The 21130-nt window shown below is 39.1% G+C and overlaps 2 long non-coding RNA genes across 2 annotated transcripts in view; one reads left to right on the forward strand and one right to left on the reverse strand.

Annotated features, from left to right (window-relative positions):
* The window catches only part of LOC145715951 (uncharacterized), a 24482-nt gene extending 8645 nt beyond the window's left edge, over positions 1-15837 (forward strand). Inside the window, exons 2-3 of the long non-coding RNA XR_014138267.1 lie at positions 12389-12528; positions 14075-15837. This is a non-coding gene — a long non-coding RNA (uncharacterized LOC145715951). The remainder of the gene's footprint in view (positions 1-12388; positions 12529-14074) is intronic.
* LOC145715952 (uncharacterized) overlaps positions 1-21130 on the reverse strand; it is a 519543-nt gene that overhangs the window by 419029 nt on the left and 79384 nt on the right. The gene's annotated exons all lie outside the window — the stretch shown is intronic.

Below are 21130 nucleotides of genomic sequence, written 5' to 3' on the forward strand. Positions count from 1 at the left end.
ATGCTGATCATGATTTATATTATCATTTAAAATTTCAGATTTGTGGGGCGCCTGGGTGGCTCAGTGACTGACTCTTGATTTTGGCTCAGGTCATGATCTCAGGGTCGTGAACTGAGCCCCGCATTGGGCTCTGCACCCAGCAGGGAGTCTGAGATTCTGTCTCTCCCTCTCACTCAGCGCCTCCCCTCTCTTCCTCACTCTCTCTCAAATAAATAATCTAAAAAAATTAAAAAATATTTTAGATTTGTGAATTTTGGAGTTTTGCAGAAGACTTGCATTATTAAATAATTACCAGTATTTTCTTTCCAAGAATCAATGTCAATATGATTTATATGAGTAATCAGAAGAATTTTTAAGGGCCTTTGATTCAGGTGCTTTCTGATTCCTTACTTCCTGGACTCCAGAGGACTGTGGTTTGCTGCATTAATTGATGTAGCCTTCAGGAGTGGAGGAAAGCCCCTGTCACCTCACCCTTTGAAGCATCTTGCATTACTTTCCTATAATTATTTCTGTAGGTTAATGACATCAAAGAGCATTCTGCAGCAGATAAAGTGAACTGCTTCTGATAAATATATCATTACAGCAAATCATACCAAGTAGAGCTTCTTTTCTCTGCTGCCAAAATACACAAATGCCTTATTTTTTTCAAATGTTCCAAAAAATTTTGTAATTAGCATACCAGCTCATCCCAGTCATTGGGAATGGTGACATAGAATTATTTCACTAGAGATTTTTCGTCTGCTTGTTGAACTGGCATCAATTTGAAATATTTTTTCTTTGCCTGAATTTCCATTTTTATATTTCCCAATAAAATATTAATGGAACATTGATAAAACATCTCTTTTTAGTACCTATTATATTGTTGCTCTTTGTGAAACATCATTTTGTGTCTGGCACTTTACATATATTATCTCACTTAATCTTTATTACAACCCAGCAAGGTAGGTCTTATTCCATCTTAAAGATAAGGACACTGAAGACAAGGGAGTTAAAACTGCTCACCTAAAGTTTCACTATCTGCAAATGAAGAAGCTAGAATTGATTGCCAGGTTTTGTTAACTCTGGAGGTGAAGGTCCTTCTGGATATAAATGCAAATAAGTGCAAATCTCAAACATCCTGGCTTCCAAATACCATTCTTCACAAAAGATGTACATGATTATAGGCATGTAGGAAGGCTTCACTTAGGGTTCAGTGGAAATCGATGTAATAAACATGGTTATAGCTAACATTTACTGGGAGTTTATTATGTGCTAGGCATTGTGTTGCACTTTGCAGGTATTAACTAACGTAATACTCCCCAAAACCCTTTAGGTAAGTATGTTTTTATCCAAATTACAGACGAGGGAACTGAGGTGTAGGTAATTGTCACTCTCACAAACTTCCACATCTAGCAAGTGTGAGTAAAGGCCTCCTCTTTATCCCAAGATGATGCAGTGATTTGGGTTCTAGTCACTCCCTTTCTTACTTGCCAGGTTCTGAATCTGTGCCATATTTCGGATGCTGGCAGAAATTGTGTGTTGACTTAATCCTGGGGGATTGGTATCTGATTTCTTATTCAGACTTTCCTTGTATCTTTTGGAAGTGAGGGAGAACATCTTCCACACTAATCCTCTGTTAATCTAGTCGATTCGCTGCATGGGTCTGTAAATAATGCTTAGTTGTAGTTTGAAAAATGCCTTTTTCTATCATTTAAAACAAATACCCTTGATTCACTTTTTAGAAATATATGTTATTAACCAAGTGCTTTTCATTTTATTTATATATATTATTCACATATTTGTTAAACCTCTCTGTGGGCAGGGTGCCTGGGGGGCTCAGTCAGTTAAGAGTCTGGATCTTGATTTTGGCTCAGGTCATGATCTCCGGGTCGTGAGATCGAACCCTGCGTTGGCCTCTGTGCTAGGTGTGGAGCCTGCTTGGAATTCTCTCTCCCTCTCCCTCCGTCCCTCCACTCATGCTTGCTCTCTCTCTCTCTCCCCTTCTCTAAAAAAAAAAACAAAACCAAAAACCGCAAAACAAAAACCCTCTCTGTGGGAAAGCTGCTTTTACATTTTGCACATTACTTACTTTTTCAAAACACTAACATTTATTAAATTTGATATTAGTCTTTGATTTTAAATCAAGTTATAATTGACATAGAGCATTATATTAGTTTCAGATGTACAACATGATGGTTCAGTATTGTATATATTACAAGTCTAGTTAACATCGTCACTATACATAGTCACAAAAATTTTTTTCTTATGATCAGAACTTTTAAGATCTATTCTCTTAGCAACTTTCGACTATGCAATATATAGTCACCATGCCGTGCATTACATCCCCATCACTTATTTATATTTTAAAACTAGGTTTTCATCATAATTTAAAAAAAACACAAATCATTAGATCCCTATCCTCTTACAAACTTATTTTTAATTACTTTTAAAACTTCTCTTTTGTTATGGCCATTTAAAAAATTTAAATATCTTTAATTTATTTATTTATGCATTAAATACCATGCCAGGTATTTTTAAATGAGCTTTAAACAACATGATCCACACCTGACATTTCCTCTGTACTTGTGCCTGTCCTCACTTGGGAACGATACAACATCAAAAGAGAACAGGTTAGAGAACAACCAGCCCATAAAGTCACCTCTGTTGCTAAGCTGCCACTCTCTCCATTATCCCTCCTCCTGTGACTTAAGTTCCATTTAAGAACAAATGTGGCACTGAGAGGAGTCATGTATAGCCTGAAGCAATGCATCATGTCCATATACTAGCGGGAGGTCTAAGTGTTTCTGTGTTGCTATGATGAGTCTTGGGAAGTCCCTGCAAAGAAGGGATGAGGGTTCCTGGCTTCAGGGCCAGAGTGGAGATCATATCCATAAAACATGGAGAGGCTCTGGAGGTTCCTTCTGCTCAGGTTGGCCATTACAGTTTATCTTCTATTGGGGTAACTTTGAGATAAACACTATTGAGATCAAGAGAGTTGCTACTCATAATCATGCCCATACAGCAGGTTTAGACTGGACTATCTTGGAATCTTCCCCCAAAATGGTCTTGTTCACTATTCTGTCCCCTTTCATGAAATTCCTTATCTTTTGAATCTATTCCCATGATCAAGGGAGTTTGTAAAGGCAAGGTGCTTGTCTAGATGAAAATATCACAAAAATAATAATAACTCTTATTTATATAGTATTGCTACAGGCACTATTCTAAGTAACTTACGCACAATGACTCATTTAATCTTCAGTACAACATATGACAGATGGGCAAATATAGGTACAGGAATAGTAGCGACTGCCCAAGGCACAGAGTGAATAAGGGAAGATGCTGGGATTTGAAACAAGCAGGCTCTCAATGTTCTCAATGATTATACCACATAGCATCACATATTTATCTATTAACACTAATTGAATGCATTAAAATCAGTTCATGATGTTTCCAGACTGTAAAAGGATAAACCTAATAGGGTCTAGTTTATTATTATAGCACCAATAATTCACTCATCCATTTAGCAAATATTTATTGAACTTCTGCTGTGTGCTTGTCACCGTGTGAAACATAGATGGTGTAAGATAGAAAGGATTCCTGATTTCATGGAACATGCATCCTGTCTAGGAACACAGACTTTTAAACAAGTGATTATAAGAAAGCAAGCATGATATGTGAAAGGACAGGGGGTTTCAGGGTACAGAGGACCTAACCATGTCTATGTATCAGGGATGGCTTCTTTGAGGAAGCAACATTCCCATGACCTGAAGGATGAGTAGAAGTTCTTCAGGAAAAGGGCAAGAGGAAGGGTGTTCCTAAGTGGAGGTAGCAGAAATGAGGGATGTTATCAGCCAAAAGAACCATCTGGAGCCTGTAGAGAAGGTTCAATGTGCAGAAAGAGCAGAAGTGAGGCTGAAGAGCTAAGCAGGATAGATCATGGGCAGCTTTGAAGCTATGTTTGAGTTTCCCCTCTAACTCAAGAGCAAAGGGAGCCCAAAATGAAAGATTTAAAAGCTGGGAAATGATATGATTATATCTATATATATATCATAGATATATGAATATATCTATATTGTAGAAAGAACATTCTGACTACAATATGGACAGTAGTTTGAAAGTATGTGTATGCGGAGGGTCAAGACTAGAGACAGGGAGGCCAGTTAGGAGGCTGTAGTCCAGGAACAATGGTGGCCAGGTCTAAGTGTTCATGGAAATGGAAAGAATTGGAGAGATTTAAGAGATAAGTAAAAGGTAAAATCAGTAGGACTTAATAATAGACTAGATGTGAGGATGAGGAGTTGAGGGTCAGATGTTTCTGGCTCTGACAGAGGATAAGATGATTATGCCCTGTATTGAGTTGGAGAACCTTGGATATATGCATAGACCACAAACGAAAGATGATGATAATGGCATTATCTGAGTATGTTGAGTTTTAGGTGACTCTGAGACATTTAAATGAAGATGTTAAGATTCTACAACAGTGCACCTAGTATATAGCAGGTGCTCAATAAATACTGCTCAATAAATACTCAGTAAATACTCAATAAATACATGCATGAATGAATGCATGGCAGACAGTGGGGTGTATGTGTTTTGAGCTCAAAGTCAGGCTTACAGAGATAGAGACAAAGATTTCTAAAATATTAGCATATAGGGGCACCTGGGTGGCTCAGTCGGTTAAGCCTTCAGTTCAGGAAATGATCCCGGGGTCCTGGGATTGAGCCCCACGTTGGGCTCCCTGCTCGGTGGGGAGCCTGTTTCTCCCTCTCCCTCTCCCTGCTGCTCCCCTGGCTTGTTCTCCCTCTTTCTCTCAAATAAATAAAATCTTTAAAAAAATAAATAAAATATTAGCATATAGATGACAACGAGAGCAAAAGCAGGTCTGCAACATGGGAGCATGAAGAGTGAGAAGAGCAGAAGGCCTGGGACTGAGTCTTGGACAGTGCCAGCATTCAAGCAGTAGGTGGAGGAAGAGGAGGATATAAAGGAGAACTAGCCAGTGAAGCAGGAGGAAGATCACAGGAGTGTTATGTCATGGAAGCAAAAGGAATGGGCTATGTTCAGAGGTCAAATGACCAAATACCTCAAACAGATTAGGTGGCACAAGGACTAAAAAAGATCTCTTGGGTTTAAAAATAAAGAAGACATTGGTGACCTAGTGACATCTGAAAGTGCTGAGGGCTGAAGCCAGATGGGAGTGGGTTGAGGAATGACTAAAGAGTAGAAAATGAGGACAGCAAATACAAACAACTTGTCAGAGAATACTGGTAGTGCTGGAAGAACAGATAACAAACAAAAAAAGGCCAATAAAAAGAACACTATGCCTCTTTTCCTTTTCCTTCTCCCTTCCTGAATAATTCAGTCCTAACACCATTAGGTGGGGCAAAGCAAGAGAGCTGGGCACATAGATAGCTGGCTGGTGTGGGACACTGGAGGCTAAGCAGGATGAGGAGTGTGTCCACATGGGGGAAAGGCCACTGTGAGGTGTTACACATTTGATCAACCTTCCTGTGTGCAACCAAATCACCCATCACCATGGCCACCCTCTCCTCTCTCTTAATGCTGTCCTTACATCCCATACAGCTCTGTGTTCCTATACCCCAGGAAGGTGTATACACCTTCCCCAGTGTGTACACTCAGCTTATCCTGCTTGGGTTCTGATGTCCCTCACCAAGCAACATCTCTGCATGGACAGCATGCTCACCTTGCCATGCTGTGACACCTATGTCAGGTTGTCCCCATTCATGGATGCCCTTCCCACCTCATTTGGGTTCTAGTAACTCCCACTGGGCCTTCCCCTGTACGGACACATTCATCATCCCCCTTAGGCTCTGAAATTGCAGCAAGAATATCCTCACATATGGATACTGTGATGGTTAAGTTTATGTATCACCTTGATTTGGTCATGGGGTACCCAGATATTTGGTTAAACATTATTTTTGGATGTACCTGTGAGGATGGTTCTAGATGAGATTAACGTTTGAATTTACAGACTGAATAAAGCAGATTGCCTTCCCCATTGTGGGTAGGCCTCATCCAACCTGAACAGAGTAAGAGTAAGAAAGAATTCCTGCTCTCTGCCTAACTATCTTTGAGCTGGGACACTGGTCTTGTCTTAGCCAAGACTGGCCAAGACATAGTCTCAGACTCAGACTAGAATTTATACCATCAGCTCTCCTAAGTCTCCAGCTTGCTGACTGTAGATCCTAGATTTCTCAGCCTCAATAATCATATAGTAAATCTCTCTGTCTCTCTCTTTCCTTCTCTCCCCTATTGATTCTGTTTCCCTGGAAAATTCAGATTAATCTGGCCCCCCCTTCACCCTGCTTAGGCTCCAATAGCCCATACCATCGTACTCCTCTCCTCTGCACAGTTCACCCTCCACCCCCCTTCTGCCTTGGGCTTAGGAAATCTCAACCTGGGCCTTTCCTCTGCGTAGACATACTCCTCACCCTGCTTGGGCTCCTCCATCCCACACCAGCCAAGCTTCCCTGTAGATAGCTCTCTCCAATAGCTTTAGGACTGACTTATTCAGGAAGAGAAAAGGGGGAAAAAGGAAGGAAAAACTTGTATTACTTTTATTGATCTTATTTTTTGTTATCTCTTCTTCCTTTCACAGCCAATCTTCTCTCACAAGCTGTTCATATTTGATGTAAATGTGTGTGTGTATGCATGTGTATATGCATACAGATACATACCCTCACTCTTCTCTCCAGTGAAAAGGTCTTGGAATAGCTTTCTCTACTATAGCAAGGAGTATACCCAGAGCTCACATCCTGGACTCCAAATACCATTATCCACTGAAAGCTCTAAAAGGAACCAGGTCTCCATGAAGAAATGGCTGATTCCAGAGCTGGGACAAGGAAAATACAAGAGCCTGGAATAGCTTTTTGTACTAGAAAGTAAGGAGGTGCTAAAAGATGATAGGGCACATCAAAATGACATATTTTGGCTCTTCCCAGGCAAATCTTGAACTATTTGAGCCTCAAAATAAACAATTAATCACTGAGAATAATAAGAAATCATAAGTTCATACTGATATAATAAACAAATGAATAAGTTGAAAATTTGATGAGAAAAAAGGATGTTTACATAACTTCAAAATACCTCTTCCACATAGTCCTTTGCTCACAAAATATGTATGAATAAGGGAAAAAAGTAAGTTCACAGTGGAAAAGCCTGGCAGATACCATCCCTAGCAAGTGATCAACGTTAACATCATCAGTGGGACAAACAAAAATCATACACCACCTAAGAGGTTGCTAGAAAGAATGCACCATCACTTTTGTGATATTCTTGCCAAAGACTCCTAACCAGAATCTAATCATGAGAAACAACAGACAAAGTGAAACTGATGGACATGTCACAAAATAACTGTCCTTTAATCTTCAAATGTGTCAATGTCATATAAGTTGAAAAAAAGCTGAGGAACTCTTCCAGAGCAAAGGAGATTAAAGACACATAACGACTAAATGTAACGTGTGATTCTGAACTGGATCATTTTGCTATCTGGAAATCCTTGAAAGGTTGAGGAGTAGGTGGTAGTAATGCATCAATGTCAATTTCCTGATTTTGTTGTTATGTTGCATAACATCTTTGTTGACAGGAAATAGACACTAAAGTATTAGGGGGAGATCGGGCATAAATCTGAACTAAATAGTTGAAGGAAAAAGTTATTCTTTGTACTGTCCTTGTAGCTTTTCTCTAAGTTTGAGATTGTTTCAAAAGCACCCCCCAACATACACACTAATACAACAACCACACCAACATGTGAATGACTCTTCAGAGTTTTCATTGTAACTCTCTCTATATTAACTAATCCTTATAAAAAAGTTAAGTATGAATATGGGTATTATTAATTTTATATTTTAAATGAGGAACCATGGGGAGGGGAAGTTAAATGCCAGAGATCATACAGGTAGTAAGTAGCCAAGCATGGACTGGGTGGAAAGAGAGGAGAGACAAAGTCCTGGGTGCAGGGTGATTTTTAGGGAAAACAGGTGCAGATGAGGGTATTATGATTAGGGTGGGATGGGGGTGGCTTGACAGTATCAGGATAGAAGGAAGGTAGATATACTTCAGAGAGGAAGAGATGGAAAGGGGAATAATCACCAGCTCAGAGAAGTTAAATAATTTGCTGAAGATCACCTAGCTAGAAAGAGTGAGCTGGGCTCAAGGGGTTTTCTTTAACTTCACATTTCACAACCTTCAGTTTGTCAATTAGAGAGGCCTTGATGATTCTGCAAAAGCAGGTTTAGTAAAAGAGGATGGGAGCCTGAAGAGAGGGTTAATGGGAGAGTGATGTGTGGGAGAATGGAGAATTGGAGTGTTGTTTTCTCTTTGGTTGAAGAGTGTGAAGGGGAGAGGTGAGGCAGGAACCTGGAAGGGTGACAGGGTTAATGGAAGATCTTTTTCTTAAAATGGTAGAATCCTGAGTAGATCTGCACACAGGAAGAAAAGACCAGTGAAAAGAAAAGCCTGGAGATACAAGAGAGCAGTAGGTGGGGGTTACATCACAAAGGGCTCTGAATGCTTTCCTAGGAAGGCCGGTTTTAAGCCTGTGAGTGACTGGCAGCCATTCTAAATGAATGGAGGCCATAATTAGGTCGTGGAGTGGAATGGTTAAGAGCCTGGGCTATGAAGTCAGACTTCTGGATCAGTACTCTGGTTCTGACATGCTTAGACATGGTATTGGGCAAGCACCTTAATTTCTCTGCCTTGACTTCTTATCTTTAACATGGAGGATCATAAAAACACCTATGAAGGATTACATGAATTAATACATGCAACAACCCTGAAAAGTGCTTGATACATGGGAACACTCAATAAATGTTAACTATTACTATTTTTGATGGGCTAATGTGTAGAGGTCTGAAAATCTTTTTCAACAGTTGATGTGAGAGATAATGAGCACTTGAACCAGGGTTGTGGTAGAAGGCTTCCATGAAGGGGCTAAATTTGAAACGTATGAGTAGCTAAACATGGCAAGACGTGGTACCTGATTGAAGGCCTGGAGTAAGGGAGAAGATTTGCAGAACTGGGTGGTGATGTTGCCATGGCAACATGGCAAATGATGAACTGAAGATAGCAAATTCAGTTTGGGATGCATTAAGATTGAAGTGCTATGTACATCTAGGTAGAGATGCCCCACAAACAGTTGGGTATATGAGCCTGAATTGCTGGAGAGAAGTGATCAGATATAACCTATACCTAAACCATGAGACTAGACAAGAAATTTGGGTCGAAAGCAGTGTTGAAGAGTTGAGGAGGGATTTGTGACAGGTTTGGTACAGATCCTGTCAAAAACTCAGCAATAAACTAAAGAGAGCCAAGTAGGGGCCAGTTGTGGGTTAGGTTGAGGTAGACCTCCAATGCAGGTCCAGGTAAAGTCATGGTGTTCCAATTCAGATGGTAAGGTGGCCCTGACAGTGATGAGGACGTTCTTCATGACATCGTGAGCATTTTAGGAAAGTCAGATATAACTTCCATCAGGCTGTCCCAAATACTAACCTTTATAATTGATTATGTCCACACATGATGGTCATAATGTTTTCTATTGAAACATTTTGCCCAGAGTTAAACAGAAAGTCAGACTGGGCAGAACTGTTATTGCAAGCAGCATGTTTTACGTCTGATCCTATCTTAGGTTGGTTGTTATGCCTCAAAAGTCTTGGCGAGCCACCTCTATGTGGCACTGTGCCTCCCTAGCAGATGGGAATGAGTGTAGTTATTCAATGATTTGGTATGTGCATCAATTTTAATGATCAAAATAGGATTTTCTGTGCAGAGTGTCTAGGCATGAGGTTAAAAGGATAAAATGCCATTATATCTCCAGTGCGGAAACGGATTAGTTCTGAAAAGTTAACAATTGCTTATGCAAGTTAAAAGTTTGTTTAATTTCACTGGACTTGTGTTCATCTGGGAACTTATGATAATGAAGCCTTTCAGTCTCAATTCGTGTCTCTAGAGAAGAATACATAAAAATTCATTTAATAACTCAGACTGACTTTGATCTCTGAACAGATGAATCAGGTGCAAAAAAAGTGGAATGTAGATCTTTGTGTGTGCCTCATATCACATTGCTTCTGCAGAAGACAGCACAATTTTGGAGTCATAAATGTATCTCTATAATTCTGGCAATTTAACATATAGCATGGTGACTATAATTAGTAATACGGTCTTGTATACTTGAAATTTGCTAAGAGAGTAGATCTTAAGTATTCTTACTAGACACACACACAAATGGAACTATGTGAGATGATGGGTGTGTTAACTAACTTGACTGTGATAATCATTTCACAATGTATGCATATATCAAAACATGACATTGTATCCCTTAAGTATATATAATTTTTATTTGTCAAGTACACCTCAGTATATTTGGACAAATGAAATAAAGGTAAGAGGAAATGCAAAATTAAAGGCAATGTATCAATAACTTCAGTATAGAAAATATTTTAAAGCTAAAATACATAAATAATAAAAATTTGACCCCAGAGGCAGAATTTTATGGCCATGTTTATACATGCAAAATAAAAAATGAGAATTCAAGAAAATTATAAGATAATTATAGGAAAAAATGTTTTACTCTATTACATTAAATTTGGTTAAAACTCTTTTTTGCATAAGGGTTTCATTTTTTTTATTTTGCTTTCTATATATATATATATATCCAGTATATATAATATATGTATATAATTATAATTATGTGTGGGAGTATACTGCAGATTTCTATTATTCTGTAACAAACTACTCCAAAACTTACGGCTTGACAACATCATTTATTTTGCTCATGATTTTGGGATCAGGAATTGAAGAAGGACCCGGCTGGATGCCTTATATCTGCCGCATATGGTGTCCACTGGGGTGGCTGGAGCTGGAAGATCCACTTCCAAGGTGCCATCTTTACTCATGTGCGGTGCTTTAGTGCTCCTTAGCACTCTTCTTTCTGTCTCTCAATTTCTCTTTCTCGCTCTCTCTTGCATCACATGTGGCCTCATCTTTCAGGGCCTTTCTATAAGGCTTGGGCTTTTCACAGCATGGTGGTTACAGGGTAGTCTCGTGGTTTAAAGAGACAGGAAGCAAATGATTCCAGGCTAGTTAAAGGTTATGCCTTTAACATCATCAGTTCTTCTGTATTTTATTGGTCAAAGCAGACACAAAGCCTACTAGATTCAAGAGGGTAGAGAAATAAATTCTACCTCTTTTTTAAAAAAGATTTTATGTATTTGTCAGAGAGAGAGAGAGCAAGTGCATGAGCAGAGGGAGAAGCAGGCTCCCCGCTGAGGAAGGAGCCCAATGTGAGACTCGATCCCAGGACCCTGGGATCATGACCTGAGCCGGAGACAGATACTTAACCAACTGAGCCACCCAGGCATCCCTAAATTCTACCTCTTGATGCTGATATGGCAAGAATGCTGAACCTCATTCTTGATTTTCTGGATGAGAATCAGAATCTCTGTGGGACTCTGTAGCTTTAAATAAGACCTCCATGTGACTGTTAAGTGCGCTAAAACTAGTGCTATTTCTGAGCATGGCTCGGGAGACATAAAGACCTGGATTCAAATTTGACTGCCACCAACTAGCTGTATGGCCTTGGGAGTGACTTCATTCTCTCAGCAATGTTTTCCTCAATCTGTAAATTGTACCCAAAGATAGTATCTGCTTCATTGTGTTGTTTCTGAGATAAATACACACCACCTATGAACTCTAGAGCGTAGTGTCTGGGACATTGTCAGTACCTTAATAATAAAGGTTTAGTGAGTTAGTGACTTTCATCCCCCAAACAGATGATGACTTTTGAGTGTGTAGTGAGGCTTTACCCACAGAATGGCCTGGACCTGAACTGTGGGCACAATGAAACTCACGGTGTACCAATATGCCAACGATACATGTACATTCTCTCATTAGAAGCCATCAGATGAACAAGTGTGGACCTTCCCGTATTTCTTGGGAGTTGAATGGATTCATGTATAATAAGGAACTGATTAAACAGACAGCAGCACACTAGCTGACAACGACCCTAAAATTGTTTTAAAAACTGTTCAGTGAAATGGTGGCTACAGTTTGGGCAGTAAGACGCTCTTGGCATTCCGTGACTGGGTGGATTTCAAATATGTGTTCCAATGGCCCCAGTGAACTCAAGGCCTGCTATTACGTGGTAGTGGGAAGGAGGAATTTGGTAGGAGAAAATGGAGGGCTGATCTGGCAACTGGTTGAACAAAGAAACTAAAGGCTCGATATCATACATTTATTAACAATTGTGTTATACTAGAATTAGAATTAAAAACACTAAACATGAACAATTATGAATAAAGTGTGAGAAGGCTAAGTTTTTCCTGAAAAGTTTCAGGCTTAGAATGTCAACAAAACCTGCAGAAAAGACTTAACGTATTTGATTCTGTTCTAGATGTCAGCTGCAATCGATAAGAGACTATAGCATCTGAAAAATGGGCACCGTATGTTTGTGACAGTGAAAGAAGACAAGAGTGTTCTGAAGAAGATGAAAAGCACCCAGGTTCTGTTTCTTGTCCCTGAAGAGCTCCCAAAGTGAGGTTCTTTTTTAAAAGTCAACATACTTGAAATCCCGTACTTAAATGTGTTTTATATAGCTTAGAACGAAATGAGAAACAGGTCCTGGGAGAGGTCCACTGAGAATGATAGACTGAATTTTTACACACCCTGTGAATTTTCTATGTTGTCTGTCCCTTTAGGAAAAAAACCCTCTTATTTATGCAAAACATGTTCTTCTAAAGCACTCAGGGCTTTATGGCTGACACTGATCTATATTTACTTATCAAATCAAGTCCCAAAGCATTCCTAATTATCTAATTTCTATTTCTTTATATCCCCTTATTTGTTTTCTCCTTCTCTTCTTTTCTTTCTAAAATCTCTCATTACATTTGTTTATTTGTCTTCTCTATTCATTCTGTTGAGATGTCTACCCACCGCACTGATCCAATATTGACCCTTGGTAATGATGACAATCCAACAATACAGCAATAATGACACATTATCTCTGGTGACCTAATCTCTGGTGAGCTGGTTCTAGACCTAAAGATTAGATGCTCCTACTTCCTTCCTTCCTCTTCTCTCACCTGTGCTTCTCCCCAAGTATGGATACTTCGGTCTTATATTTTGAATAGTGGATATAAATTTGTTTTTGTGATGTATCATAACCTCATCAGAGCCATGAACACAAATCATGGGCATACTCTCATTCTGTTCCAGTACTCAGAATGTGGGAAGAGGAAGACATCTTGGAGCAAAGAACAAGTACACTCACTGTGTATACACTTAATCTTAGGTCTCATAATCTAACAGAATCTACTAATTCATTCTTTTGTTTCATTGTTAATATCTCACGACCAAGAGAGGGACAAAATTCTTTTCTTTGTATTCCGTCCTACATAATCAGGGGACCGGAATAATTACGTAGATAACACAAAGCACCTTTTTCAGACTCACTTGAGGCTGAGATAAGCTCACTTCATGCCAGTAAATGTGGAGGTCCAAGCAGTTTCAGGGTGAAGTGGCCTCAGTGAACACTTGAGTGAAGAGCTCCCTGACTGTCGGTCTGCCATCTCCTGGGCCCCCCAGGCGTTGGGAATTTGTGGAGCAGCAACTGGGCAGAGAGACACCCTTCCTCTGTGCCATGTGCACTAGTGTGGTTGTTTCCACTACTAAATTCAGCCATAACAACTTAGTATCATATTGGCGTGCAAACTGCTGAAGCGAGAGGAACTTTGTTTCTCTCTCAGAGAGTCCATCCTTGATATTTCTTTTATGTCTGATATTTTTATGAAATCATTGTAGAGCTCAACCGTCAAAGTATATCCTCAGGAAATATATTAGATCTCTTCTGTGCAAGGAAGAATTATGGGACTAACAAGAGGTTTTTGTTTTATCAAGTCTCTAAAAACTGATACAGAGGAGGAAATATTTTCAGCAAGTTTTTGAGAATGGTAAAATTAAGCCGATTTAAAGAGTTGTATTTTCTGTGCTATTGCCTGAGCACAACCCACTTCTCCATGAAACTTTTATCTTAGCTGTCAGGACGAAGACATAAGCACGACTTTAGCAATTTGTATTCCAGGCAGACACATCAATTCATCTCTAAGGAGTCAGAAAATGGAAGGAAGCTGCAATGAAGGTGGCTTGAATGAAATGAACAAGAAACTGTGTGGGATGCCTCATAACACAGCCTTGCTCTGGACCAACCGCTACCGTAATTGATCCCTTGGGAGGCTGAAAGAACCTCGGCCTCAGAGGGAAAAGAAGAAGGGAGATGCAAATTAACGTGACTTATGTCAGGTGTTTTCCACCTGTTACCTTCCCTCTAGTTAATGGGGCCAATAGTCTCATCCAAAATTTATACTTGGTGAAGTCACATTGCTACTAAGTGGGAGGAAACAGGATTTGAACCTGCGTCTGTCTCTTAAGCTTGTGTTTATTCTGCCTCTTGCTGCTTCACTGAGAAGCTACATGCTTAGAATTTCTTCCTAAATAATTGGGATTACTAACAATATTGAGACAGACAACTTTTTTCTAGCTCCAATTCAAGCCCAGAGAAATTCTCACCTATCTTTTTATGTATGTGTGTGACCCAATGTACCAAGCTTACACATTATTAGATAAACATTTAAACTGTGCTATATCTTGTCTAATTTTGCTAACCCATATAAACATGAACTTTCTAACTTTCTTCTTGTATTTCTAGACCTAAAGATTATTCCCCTACACAACTTTCACATGTTTTAAAGTCATTACTGGAGGGAGTAGTTTAAATTTAGTTATTGTTTTAGGTATTTTATTTGTTTCATCAGAAATTTCCATCTAGACCTAGAGGGTATTATGCTAAGTGAAATACATCGGACTGGGAAAGGAAATACCATAGGATTTCACTCATATGTGGAATCTAAAGAAACAGACAAATAAACAAAAAACAGAATCAAACCTATAAATACAGAGAACAAACTGATGGTTGCCAGAGGAAGGGGGCTGGGAGGATGGACAAAATGGGTGAAGGAGGGTGGGAGATGCATGCTTCCATCTATGGAATGAATGAGTTGTGGGAATAAAAGGCAAAGTGTAGGGAATATATCCAATGATATTTTAATAGGGTTGCATGGTGACAGATGGTAGCTACACTTGTGGTGAGCCCAGCATAACCTATAAATAAGCTGAATTGCTATGCTGTACACCTGAAACTAATGTAACACTGCGTGTCAACTATATGCAAATTATAAAATTAAAAAAAATTCCATCTATGGGAAACTCGACTGCCCTACCGAGTCCTGAAGAAACTGCCAGCGTGCCTAAGCAGCCCTCCGTTCTCATGTCAGCATGGAGTTTCTACTCTTAAAACAGGGCTCTTATTCATTTTGGTCCCCTCTGATTCATGATGTGACAGCTCAAATAAAGAAGCGTGGCCATCCGCTGGAGTCTGCGCCAGCCCCTATCCATATCATGTGGTTACTCTGTAATGATGCCCTGTCACTTAAAATGGGATTTTGCATGAGTGCATCATATAACTGAATTACCCTGTTGCAAACAGCTTTTTTCTCCAGATCCATAGTCCAGAAAAATGACACAAGAAATGACATATTAGATGCCTTTGTACTTTGACTTCATTTTTGGCTTCACCACAGTTTGCATATGATTACAGATGGTAGAAAATTAAAGTGCCCAGCCTTCAATTTTTTGACGATTACCATCTTACTTGTGCAGAAAGGGGTTTACCAAGAAACCAGTTCTGGCAATTCCTTCTCCTCTCCTCTCCATGTTAGGAGAATGAATCTAGGGCCTGGGAGTTAATCTTCAAGGCTGAGAAAACCGGGGCGGCAAACCCTATTTACAACATCCATGGACTTTGGACTCTTTGCAGCACCTGCGTCTAGAGCTGTGGATGAGTTAATATTAAAAATATGGTGTGATCTGTCAGCCTATGTTGTGATAAACTGCTATTGGAGGAACTGACAAGCACTGTGAAAGCTTCATTTCAGAATAAATTCCAGTGACGTTTCTCTATTTTAGCAACTCAACATTCGGCATTTGGACTTAACTGCACACTTAACCCTCTGCTCTTTGTATTTTCCCGTTTGTGTGTATTGATATTGTTTCTATTAGGAAATCATCGTCATCAAATTTTTCTGTCTAGAGGAGACGTTCTTTTTGCTTCTTCGTCATTTCAAACTCACAAATGGGCAGATTCAGAGTCAAGGGAACAATGGGCAGTGCCTACTTTCTCTCTTGGCTTTAGAAGTAAGATGGCTGTGGTTTGTAGCTACTGCTTTTCTACAGGTGGTAACAGACATAGCACATGAAAAATGCTAATAAACGTTTGTTTGCAGAAAGATACCTTAAAAGTCAGTTTCTTACAATATCCACAGGACATCACTCCCTAGCTTCCAACAATCAACATGCTGCTTTTCAAAAACACTTTACAATCTGACCTCTAGTCCCCATCCTTAGCGCTTCTTTCCCAAACCCCAATACCCAAGTTCAATATTTGCTTGATCATGGCCATAGCTCCCTATACCTCACCCCTCATCAATCCTAGTCCATCTTCTCTTTTTGACCAGGTTACTTTCTGAGAAACAAATCTAATTACATTAGTCCCCTGCCTGAAATACTCAACTAGGATCCCCTTTGCCTATAAGATATATTGTGAACTTCATAGCCTGACACTCATCTTCTGACCACAACTGGTCTTTCTCTGATTATTTTATTCGTATTTTTTAATGCCATTCTATTTTGGTGGCTCTTAGAAATGCATGCAATCTAATAAGCTAAAAATGAAAGAAGAAAGGAATCAAATCAAAGGGATTGATGATATCTTATTTTCCTTTTTGTTTTGCCAAATTGATGAAATTGTCCTGTCAAAGTGGTTATGAAAATCATTGCTGTATTGATGGAGGCAGCCAAAGGAAATTCTACATGAGTGCCTTATAATTAAATAGATATGAGGATTTACTTGTCCATTTTCCCTTCTCAAATTCTGTTTTCTGTCTTGGAATCTGTTGATGGTAAAGCATAGTTTACATGCAAATGTTTACATTTTTATTAGGATAATGTAAGCATTATTGTGCAGGCATTGCTTCTCTAGCAAATGAGGAAAGATATTTTAAAACTTGAGAAGTTTAAAAACAATTTAGCCTGTCTATTCTCTCCCCAGTCTGGGTTAAGGCAGAACCAGAAATTAAATTAGACTAGTTGGGTCTGATATAGAAGTAGGGAAAAGTAAGACACAGCATTTAATGGATGGCATAATCCATACAGAGCAGAAAATTTTAAGGAGTGGGAGCAGCATAAGTAATTGCATGAAAACTGACAGACACATTATATGTTTAAATTATGGTGAATAAAAATGTTTGGGTAAAAAGGAATTATGTCCAGAAACAGAAAGCAATATGGGCAGAAATGGTCTTAAGAACAGGGCATAGAAAATCTGAAATGCTGGACTAAGGGATCTGAATGTGACTCAGTGAGCAATAAGGAGCTTCTGGAAGTGTTTCTACAAATTGAGTTTGAGCTGCTCCCTGTAGATACAAGTGGAGATGTTGGGTAGAATTCTAGGTATCTGGGTTTGTTCTGAACCCAGTCCTTTCCAGGTTAAATTGAAAATTTACAAACTTTCCATTTTTCATTTGTGGGGCCCTCCACTTTGGAGAGAAATGGAATCTGCAAGTTTAGACTCCAGAATAAACACGCTCGATAACGAAATGATACAAGTTCAAATCCCACCTGCGAGGACGCACCTTTGTGACTTTGCCAGTGATCTCATCTATGTTTCCACTCATAAAATTAATGAGTAGGAATGATGTGCATGGGATGTGTGAACAGATCACAATATTAAAACTAAGGGGCTTTGCAGTCTGAGAAGCAGTGCCAGAGGCTTCCCAAGAGCTTTCGTAGGTAAGTAGAAATCAGAGCTCTTAGAGGCAGGAATATTCTAGAAGAGGAGGTCATCAGTGAAAGGCTGGGCAGCACCCATATTTAGTACAGCTTTTACAATATGTACTGTATTACTTGGCTATAATAATGAGAACAATAACCACTGTGTTGAAAATTTGGATATTGCAGAATAAGTATTAAAAAAAATCATTTCCAACCCAACTATCCAGTGATAATCATTATTAGCATTTTGGTGTATATACAGACAGGCTTTTTTCCCCTAGGCACTGCATGTTCTACTCCTGTACATACATGTAAACTGCCTTCTTCTTAAAAATGTACAAGAGTACTCTTTGCAGATCAGAACATCTTTTTTTTTCTTTCAGGAATAAGTGAAAGACAATCTGAGGTCAGCTTACATCCAGCATAGGCAACTAAGGGTAAAATGGCATATGATTGCCATTTTGAGTATTTAGTGAAAATTTTACCTTATTATAAAACCACAGGCTGGGGCATGCCAACTGCACTGATATAAATCATGCTGTGATAAATATAAATTCTTTCGTATATTTATTTGCTTCCTTAGGATGACTTCACAGAAGCAGAATTTCTAGGTCAAAAAAGTTGTGAATAATTTTAAGGATGTTAATAAATATTTTCAAATTGTCCCCCGGGAGTTGTTTTTTTTTTAAATAATTTATATTCCCCTGTTTCCCATGTGCAGGTCAATTTTGAAATTTAGGGGATAATGATTTAATGGATTGTTTGATTAATAAGTTCTGTGGATGTGCGGGGCACTGGAATATATAAAGTGTCAGGTTGGGCTGTTTGCTACAGTTTCATGTAGATTGCCACTCCCCTTGATATTTTAGAAATATTTAAGCAGGTGCTTAATAGTTGATAAATAGCTTGCACATATCCTTTGATTATACATAAAACATTTATTATAACTCCTGAAGGTACTGGAAAAATCAGCAAAGCATACGAAAATACTTAATCTGGCTAGTTAGACATTTATAATATAAGAAGTACTTTTTGTGTGTTTATTAAAGTGGAATCAGATTGCAGAATTCTCAGTAATTTAAATGAAATGTTCCCATGGAAGACACCATATGCTACCATCTGAATTTTGTATGTTTCATTAATTCAGGGGGGAAATATCTTAAGAGCTACCGGCAAAGCATAGTCAAATTTAACTGAAGCATTTATTTTGTCGAGACATTCAAGGGATAGGTCCTTCTGGGTGCAAAATAAATATTATTGAATTAACATTTTCAATCCATAAAGGAGCCAAAAGGGCAAGACCCATTTTCAAAACTGGAAAAGGAATACAAGCAGAGCTCGCTCTCTTTACAAAACAATAGATTCTGTAGAGATGTGATTAACTCTTAGAAGTTTTTTTTTTTCTTTTCTTTTCTTTTCTTTTTATGTGTTCTTAGATACAGACTGGTCCATTTGTTAAGAATACCTCATGACCAAACTGATGAATTTGTTCAGACAACAGGTTGTACCACTCAAATGTCGCGACCACACAGGAAATCCCTACAGTATCTGAGAAAGCAAAGAAATACTTTTCCTTCTTTTCCTTGACAACATTTGGCAACAGAGTTTCTGGGGGTGGTGGTTTAATGTAGGGAGACTCATCTGGCTAATCACTGGATTTTAAACAACAATCACATGCCTAACCATTGTGTTAATTGGTAGATTGAATTTTAGTAATTGTGCTTTGCTAGGTTTTAAGGGTCTTAAGAATATATACCTCATTTGGCAACCGGATTCTCATCATTAGTTTGTAATAAAAGTGGAGTGGTTATATGCACGAACAACTTCCAGGGCTATACCTATGTACTGCAAACTATAAATAAATGTTAGCTGTTTTTATTTAAAAGTTATAATACTAGTTGTTGATGTTGTTATGGCTATTTTATATTGCTACTATTATTACAATCAGGAAAGCAGGGTCAACTTTTCTCTTTCATCTTTTCAGAGAACTGCTGACTGATACTCCTGTAGGGCAGGAAATTTCTTCCCATGAGGGTAAAGAGAAGTATCTGCCGAGCATTGGTCTAGAAAATTTCCTTATGTTGAGATTCACAGCAGCAGGCCTCTTCTGCTCCCTCACTCCTCAGAATGAAACAACACAACCACCACAACACAAGACTGCCTCAAATGCTGATTCATGTACTGGCTATTGGAGACATGGATGGTGATTCTCTGAATGGTGTGACCAAGAAGAGATCAGTGACCCAACTTTCCCTGTCCCTATTTTTCCCTCTTGACAAGATAAAGTCAGTGTCCCCAACACAGGAAAGATAGGCCATATAAATATGTGTATTGTGTTGTCTCTAAAAGCAGTTCCCATGCCCTCTTTCTTTCCCATCTTTTAAGTTACATAAAATAAGGAAATGCTTAGTCTTTAGCACACATCTGTTGGGGTTCTTCTTCTTTAAAGGTTGTAAAGCGGTCTTTGGCACAAGGTGACATTTAGAATGAATGCTAAAAAGACATCTATGGAATTGTCTCTCCAGCAACATCCTTCCTTACCCCCTCTCTTCTCGGGGAGGTTACTATGTGGCTATGTCAGGGCTGCCCTTTTCTCACGTGACCCTTTTCTCCAGGTCAAATTTCTTGATATTTGGAAAAAGAAGGGGGCTGCAGTGGGAGAGAAGGAATCCAATATGAGAAAGACACAAATAGAAAAGAGAAAGAGAAAGAGAGGAAGGGGAGGCGGGGAGAGAGAGAGAGACAGAGAGGGAGAAGGGGATTGAGAGAGAGGCATTCATCACTCTTAGCTGTTCCGGAGGCCCAAATGCATCCCTAACCTTCCTGCTTTTCGATGACTCAACTGTAAATTGGGAGTCCCTGCACCAACCAACTTCCCTTTGGTGTTTAAGCTGGTTTGGGTTTGCCTTAGGGTTTCAGAACTGTCACTGTCTTCTCTGATTTGTTATCCGTATTCAGGCTCTTGAGACTCACAGTTGTCCATTGGATGGTTTGTGCTCACTCTATGTTGCAAAGCATTAGCCCCAGTTGTCTCGGCCTGAGCATCATTTCATAACAACATGAGAGGGATCTTACTGATCAGTTCAGCCCTTGGTGCTGATAGAGTTAAGTGCCCTAATTCAAATAGCAGTACTTATGCAAAAGAGAAGCCACATTCTAATCTCGTCTACATTTCAAAAGCTCAAAAGCTTCACGTTCTAGCAAATGATCACACGTGAGATGTGCCCTTCTCATTTTTTGCCAGTTGTCCCGC

Source organism: Leptonychotes weddellii, chromosome 10, assembly GCF_054177405.1.
Source record: "Leptonychotes weddellii isolate Sample4059 chromosome 10, ASM5417740v2, whole genome shotgun sequence".
Classification (NCBI taxonomy): domain Eukaryota; kingdom Metazoa; phylum Chordata; class Mammalia; order Carnivora; family Phocidae; genus Leptonychotes; species Leptonychotes weddellii.